A 6,483-nucleotide genomic window follows, 5' to 3' on the forward strand; every position below is an offset into this window, starting at 1 on the left:
CGAATACGCTGAAATTTAATATATTGGGTTCTTAAAAAGTAAAAAATTTCTCCACAAAAAATTATAAATATAGGTCAATTTTTTCGGATATCCCCAATATACAGGTACCCCCATTTTCGGTATTTTGAGTTCTTAATAGTTTCCAAATCTCTCCACAAAATATTATGAATATAGGTCCATTTTTTCGGATAGCCCCCATATAAGGGTACCCCCAATTTTCGGTATTTTGGGGTTCTTGAGCGCGTTTTTCAACCGAATTTGCTGCAATTTGGTATTTTGTAGTCGCATATGGTAACAAATATCCCTACCAAAAATTATTAATATTCGCCCCCTTTTTGGGGTAGTCCCCATATCGCCCCCTTTTTGGGGTAGTCCCCATATAGCCCCCTTTTTATACCCTCCACCATAGTATGGAGGGTATATTAATTTTGTCATTCCGTTTGTAACTCATCGAAATATTCATTTCCGACCCTATAAAGTATATATATTCTTGATCAGGGTAAAATTCTAAGGCGATCTAGCCATGTCCGTCCGTCTGTTGTAATCACGCTATCTTCTGAAGGAATTGAGATAGGGTGCTGAAATTTTGCATAGGGTTGTCTTTTGTCTGCAGGCAGGTCAAGTTCGAAGATGGGATATATCGGTCCACGTTTAGGTATAGCTCCCATATAACAGTACCTCCCAATTTTCGGTATTTTGGGGTTCTTGAGCTCGTTTTTCAACCGAATACGCTGAAAATTGGTACATTGAGTTCTTATTGGGTACTAAATGTCTCCACAAAAAATTATAAATATAGGTCCACTTTTTCTGGTAGCCCCCATATAACGGTACCTCCTAATTTTCAGTATTTTGGGGGTTTTGATCGTATTTTTCCACCGAATTGACTGTAATTTAGTATTTTGAGTTCCTAAAACATACCAAATCTCTCCAAAATACAAAAAATTTTTTAAATATAGGGTCAAAATTTTTTCCGATAGTCCCGAATACGCTGAAATTTAATATATTGGGTTCTTAATAGGTACAAAATCTCTCCACAAAAAATTATAAATATAGGTCAATTTTTTCGGAGCGTCTTGAGCGTGTTTTTCAACCGAATGCTCTTAAATTTTGAACATTGGGTTCTTATTTGGTAGCAAATATCTAAACTAAAAATTATAAATATCGGTCCACTTTTTCTGGTAGCCTCCATATCTCGTATTTTGGGGGTTTTGATCGCATTTTTTCATCGAATTGGCTGTTATTTAGTACTTTGAGTTCTTATTGGGTAGCAAATTTCTCCACTAAAAATTATAAATATAGGTCCATAGGTCCCCCAATTTTCGATATTTTGAGGTTCTTGAGCGCGTTTTTCAACCGAATACGCTGAAATTTAATATATTGGGTTCTTAATAGGTACAAAATCTCTCCACAAAAAATTATAAATATAGGTCAATTTTTTCGGATATCCCCCATATACAGGTACCCCCATTTTCGGTATTTTGGGGTTCTTGAGCGCGTTTTTCTACCGAATACGCTGAAATTTGGTACATTGAGTTCTTAATAGTTTCCAAATCTCTCCACAAAATATTATGAATATAGGTCCATTTTTTCGGATAGCCCCCATATAAGGGTACCCCCAATTTTCTGTATTTTGGGGTTCCTGAGCGCGTTTTTCAACCGAATTTTCCGCAATTTGGTATTTTGTAGTCGTATATGGTAACAAATATCCCTACCAAAAATTATTAATATTCGCCCCCTTTTTGGGGTACTCCCAATATCGCCCCCTTTTTGGGGTAGTCCCCATATAGCCCCCTTTTTATACCCTCCACCATAGTATGGAGGGTATAGCTCCCAATTTTCGGTATTTTTGGGTTCTTGATCTCGTTTTTCAACCGAATACGCTGAAAATTGGTACATTGAGTTCCTATTGGGTACTAAATGTCTCCACAAAAAATTATAAATATAGGTCCACTCTTTCTGGTAGCCCCCATATAACGGTACCTCCTACTTTTCAGTATTTTGGGGGTTTTGATCGTATTTTTCCACCGAATTGGCTGTAATTTAGTATTTTGAGTTCTTAATAGGTACCAAATCTCTCTACTAAAAATTATATATATAGGTACATTTTTTCGGATAGCCCCCATATAAGGGTACCCCCAATTTTCGGTATTTTGGGGTTCTTGAGCGCGTTTTTCAACCGAATACGCTGAAATTTAATACATTGGGTTCTTAATAGGTACAAAATCGCTCAAAAAAAATTATAAATATAGGTCAATTTTTTCGGATATCCCCCATATACGGGTACCCCCCAATTTTCGGTATTTTGGGGTTCTTGAGCGCGTTTTTCAACCGAATACGCTGAAATTTAATACATTGGGTTCTTAAAAGGCACAAAATCGCTCAAAAAAAATTATAAATATAGGTCAATTTTTTCGGATATCCCCCATATACAGGTACCCCCATTTTCGGTATTTTGGGGTTCTTGAGCGCGTTTTTCTACCGAATAAGCTGAAATTTGGTACATTGAGTTCTTAATAGTTTTCAAATCTCTCCACAAAATATTATGAATATAGGTCGATTTTTTCGGATAGCCCCCATATAAGGATACCCCCAATTTTCGGTATTTAGGGGTTCTTGAGCGCGTTTTTCAACCGAATTTGCTGCAATTTGGTATTTTGTAGTCGTATATTTTTGGGGTAGTCCCCATATAACCCCCTTTTTATACCCTCCACCATAGTATGGAGGGTATAATAATTTTGTCATTCCGTTTGTAACGCATCGAAATATTCATTTCTGACCCTATAAAGTATATATATTCTTGATCAGGGTAAAATTCTAAGCGATCTAGCCATGTCCGTCCGTCTGTCCGTCTGTTGTAATCACGCTATATTCTGAAGGAATTGAGATAGGGTGCTGAAATTTTGCATAGGGTTTTCTTTTGTCTGCAGGCAGGTCAAGTTCGAAGATGGGATATATCGGTCCACGTTTAGGTATAGCTCCCATATAACAGTACCTCCCAATTTTCGGTATTTTGGGGTTCTTGAGCTCGTTTTTCAACCGAATACGCTGAAAATTGGTACATTGAGTTCTTATTGGGTACTTAATGTCTCCACAAAAAATTATAAATATAGGTCCACTTTTTCTGGTAGCCCCCATAAAACGGTACCTCCTAATTTTCAGTATTTTGGGGGTTTTGATCGTATTTTTCCACCGAATTGGTTGTATTTTGAGTTCTTAATATGCACCAAATCTCTCTACAATAAATTATGTATATAGGTACATTTTTTCGGATAGCCCCCATATAAGGGTACCCCCAATTTTCGGTATTTTGGGGTTCTTGAGCGCGTTTTTCAACCGAATACGCTGAAATTTAATATATTGGGTTCTTAATAGGTACAAAATCTCTCCACAAAAAATTATAAATATAGGTCAATTTTTTCGGATATCCCCCATTTTCGGTATTTTGGGGTTCTTGAGCGCGTTTTTCTACCGAATACGCTGAAATTTGGTACATTGAGTTCTTAATAGTTTCCAAATCTCTCCACAAAATATTATGAATATAGGTCCATTTTTCGGATAGCCCCCATATAGGGGTACCCCCAATTTTCGGTATTTTGGGGTTCTTGAGCGCGTTTTTCAACCGAATTTGCTGCAATTTGGTATTTTGTAGTCGTATATAGTAACAAATATCCCTACCAAAAATTATTAATATTCACCGCTTTTTAGGGGTTGTCCCCATATAACCCCCTTTTTATATTAAAATAGTTATCTGATTTGTTCCGTGTGTTGCGGTTGGGTAGTCGTTACGGGGAATAGTCAATTTTTACCCTACAAATACTATTTAGCCATAAGCATTCCGCCTTCTGAAGATATTGTGATAAAAAAAAAACTCAAACATGATGATAATGAAATATATCGGCAGACATTTAGGCATATCCTCAATATAGTGATACATCCTGAAGGAAAGAATTGAGATAAACAATTAAAATATTTGGTTCAAAATTGTCATATACCGGTCATTAATTAGGCATAGCCCTCATATGATGATATCCCCAAATATTCACTATTTCCTACACTATGTAATCAATATTGGTCCCTCTTTAAGCATAGCCTCATATAACTTTGTAATCTAAATTACAGTAGTTTGAGGATTTTATACTCTACAATGCGTTATCAATATCAGTCCACTTTTTGGATCCTACAGATTTTAGAAAAAAACCCCTTAAAAAATTGCCGAAGTTTGTATTTGATGTACATAATGGTGCCCACTTTTTGGTATCTTCCCTATATTTTCATTGCATGTATCTGTCAGTGTAACTATGGTGGAGGGTATCCAAAGTTCGGCCCGGCCGAACTTAACGCTTTTTCACTTGTTAAAACTATTTTTAATTGACTGTCAATCATAAGCGTGGATTTTAAGCATATATTTTATTGACTGTCTATCCTAAGCGCGGCTTTTCAAAAATATTTGTTGATTGTCTATCCTGAGCGTGGAATTTTTAAAATATTTTTTGGACTGTCAATCCTTAGCGTGGATTTTTAAGCATATATTTGTTTGACTGTCTACCCTAAGCGTGGCTTTTTAAAAATATTTGTTGATTGTCTATCCTGAGCGTGGATTTTTAAAAATATTTGTTGATTGTCTAATCTATGCTTGAATTTTTAAAAATATTTTTTTATATATTTTTACCATTAGTGTTAAATGTGGGGTTTTTAATGTTTTTTGAAGGACTATCATAAGCGAGGATTTCTTTTTATACCCTCCACCATAGTATGGAGGGTATATTAATTTTGTCATTCCGTTTGTAACTCATCGAAATATTCATTTCCGACCCTATAAAGTATATATATTCTTGATCAGGATAAAATTCTAAGACGATCTAGCCATGTCCGTCCGATAGGGAGCTGAAATTTTGCATAGGGTTGTCTTTTGTCTGCAGGCAGGTCAAGTTCGAAGATGGGATATATCGGTCCACGTTTAGGCATAGCTCCCATATAAGGGCACCCCCCAATTTTCGGTATTTTGGGGTTCTTGACCGTGCTTTTCAACCGAATTCGCTGAAAATTGGTACGTTGGGTTCTTATTAGGTACTAAATGTCTAACTAAATGTCTACTAAATTATGAGTATAGGTCCACTTTTTCTGGTAGCCCCCATATAACGGCACCTTCTAATTATCAGTATTTTGGGGGTTTTGATCGTATTTTTACATCGAATTGGCTGCAATTTAGTATTTTGAGTTCTTAATAGGTACCAAATTTCTCCACAAAAAAATTATGAATATAGGTCCATTTTTTCGGGTAGCCCCCATATAAGGGTACTCCCAACATTCGGTATTTTGGGGTTCTTGAGCGCGTTTTTCAACCGAATTCGCTGCAATTTGGTATTTTGTAGTCGTATATTTATATTCGCCGCCTTTTTGGGGTAGTCCCCATATAACCCCCTTTTTATATTAAAATAGTTATCTAATTTGTTCCGCGTTTTGGGTTTGGTTCGAGATAAAGTTAGAACGTAAGGTTCGATAATGAACTATAACCCGCATTTAGGCCTAGCACCTGTGTGGGAGGTATCAGGGGGAATGGACCGATAGTCCACATCTTCGAACCTGAACTAAGTTTGGAAGAATAATAAGATAGGCACAGGTTGGATGAAATCAAAATTTTCTGGAACATGGTTCACACTATGGTTTACATAATCGCGTTGTAGAAATGTCGGTATAGGTCCACTGTTTGGTATTTTCCCTACATTTTTATTTAAGCTACCGTTTGGTATATCTATGATGGAGGGTATCCAAAGTTCGGCCCGGCTGAACTTAACGCTTTTTCACTTGTTTATATTAAAATCAGTGTTAAATGGAGACTTTTTTAATGTTTTTTCAATGACGATCATAAGCGAGGATTTTGTTTAAATATTTTTGTGACTGAGTTTTTGCAAGGACTATCATAACCTAAGATTTGTTTTTATCATAAGAGATTTGTTTTTATATAAATCAATTATAAATAGTATTGACCTAATACATTGATCTTGGATTTTTAAAAATATTTTTTTACCTATTACACTATGCATGGATTTATAATTTTTTTTTCAATGACTATCATAAGAGTGGATTTATAAAAATTATTTTTTTTCACGGACAATCATAAGTTGGGATTGATTAAAAATATTTTTCAAGGACTACCATAAGGTGGATTTTGTGTTTAAATATTTTTTCAAGGGCCACATAGGCGTGAATTTATTATAAATATAGTTAGACCTTCTACACTAAGTTTTAATTTTTAAAAATATCTTTTGACCCACTAACTTTGGTCTTTTAAATATTTCTGACCTATTACCTAGGCTATGATTTATTTTTATTTTAATTTTTCTTTGGCCTATTAAGCTTAGATTCATTTTTACAGATTCTTGGACCGTCGTTTTAGATTTGGATTTGTTTAAATATTTTTTTATATTTTGAAAAACATACTTTCTTTAATAAAATTCTTATCTCAAAGAAATATTTAAATTG

The sequence above is a fragment of the Musca vetustissima genome, unplaced genomic scaffold (genome assembly GCF_032173495.1).
Source record: "Musca vetustissima isolate MV318-11 ecotype Yass unplaced genomic scaffold, APGP_CSIRO_Mvet_v1 utg357614, whole genome shotgun sequence".
In the NCBI taxonomy this organism is placed as follows: Eukaryota; Metazoa; Arthropoda; class Insecta; order Diptera; family Muscidae; genus Musca; species Musca vetustissima.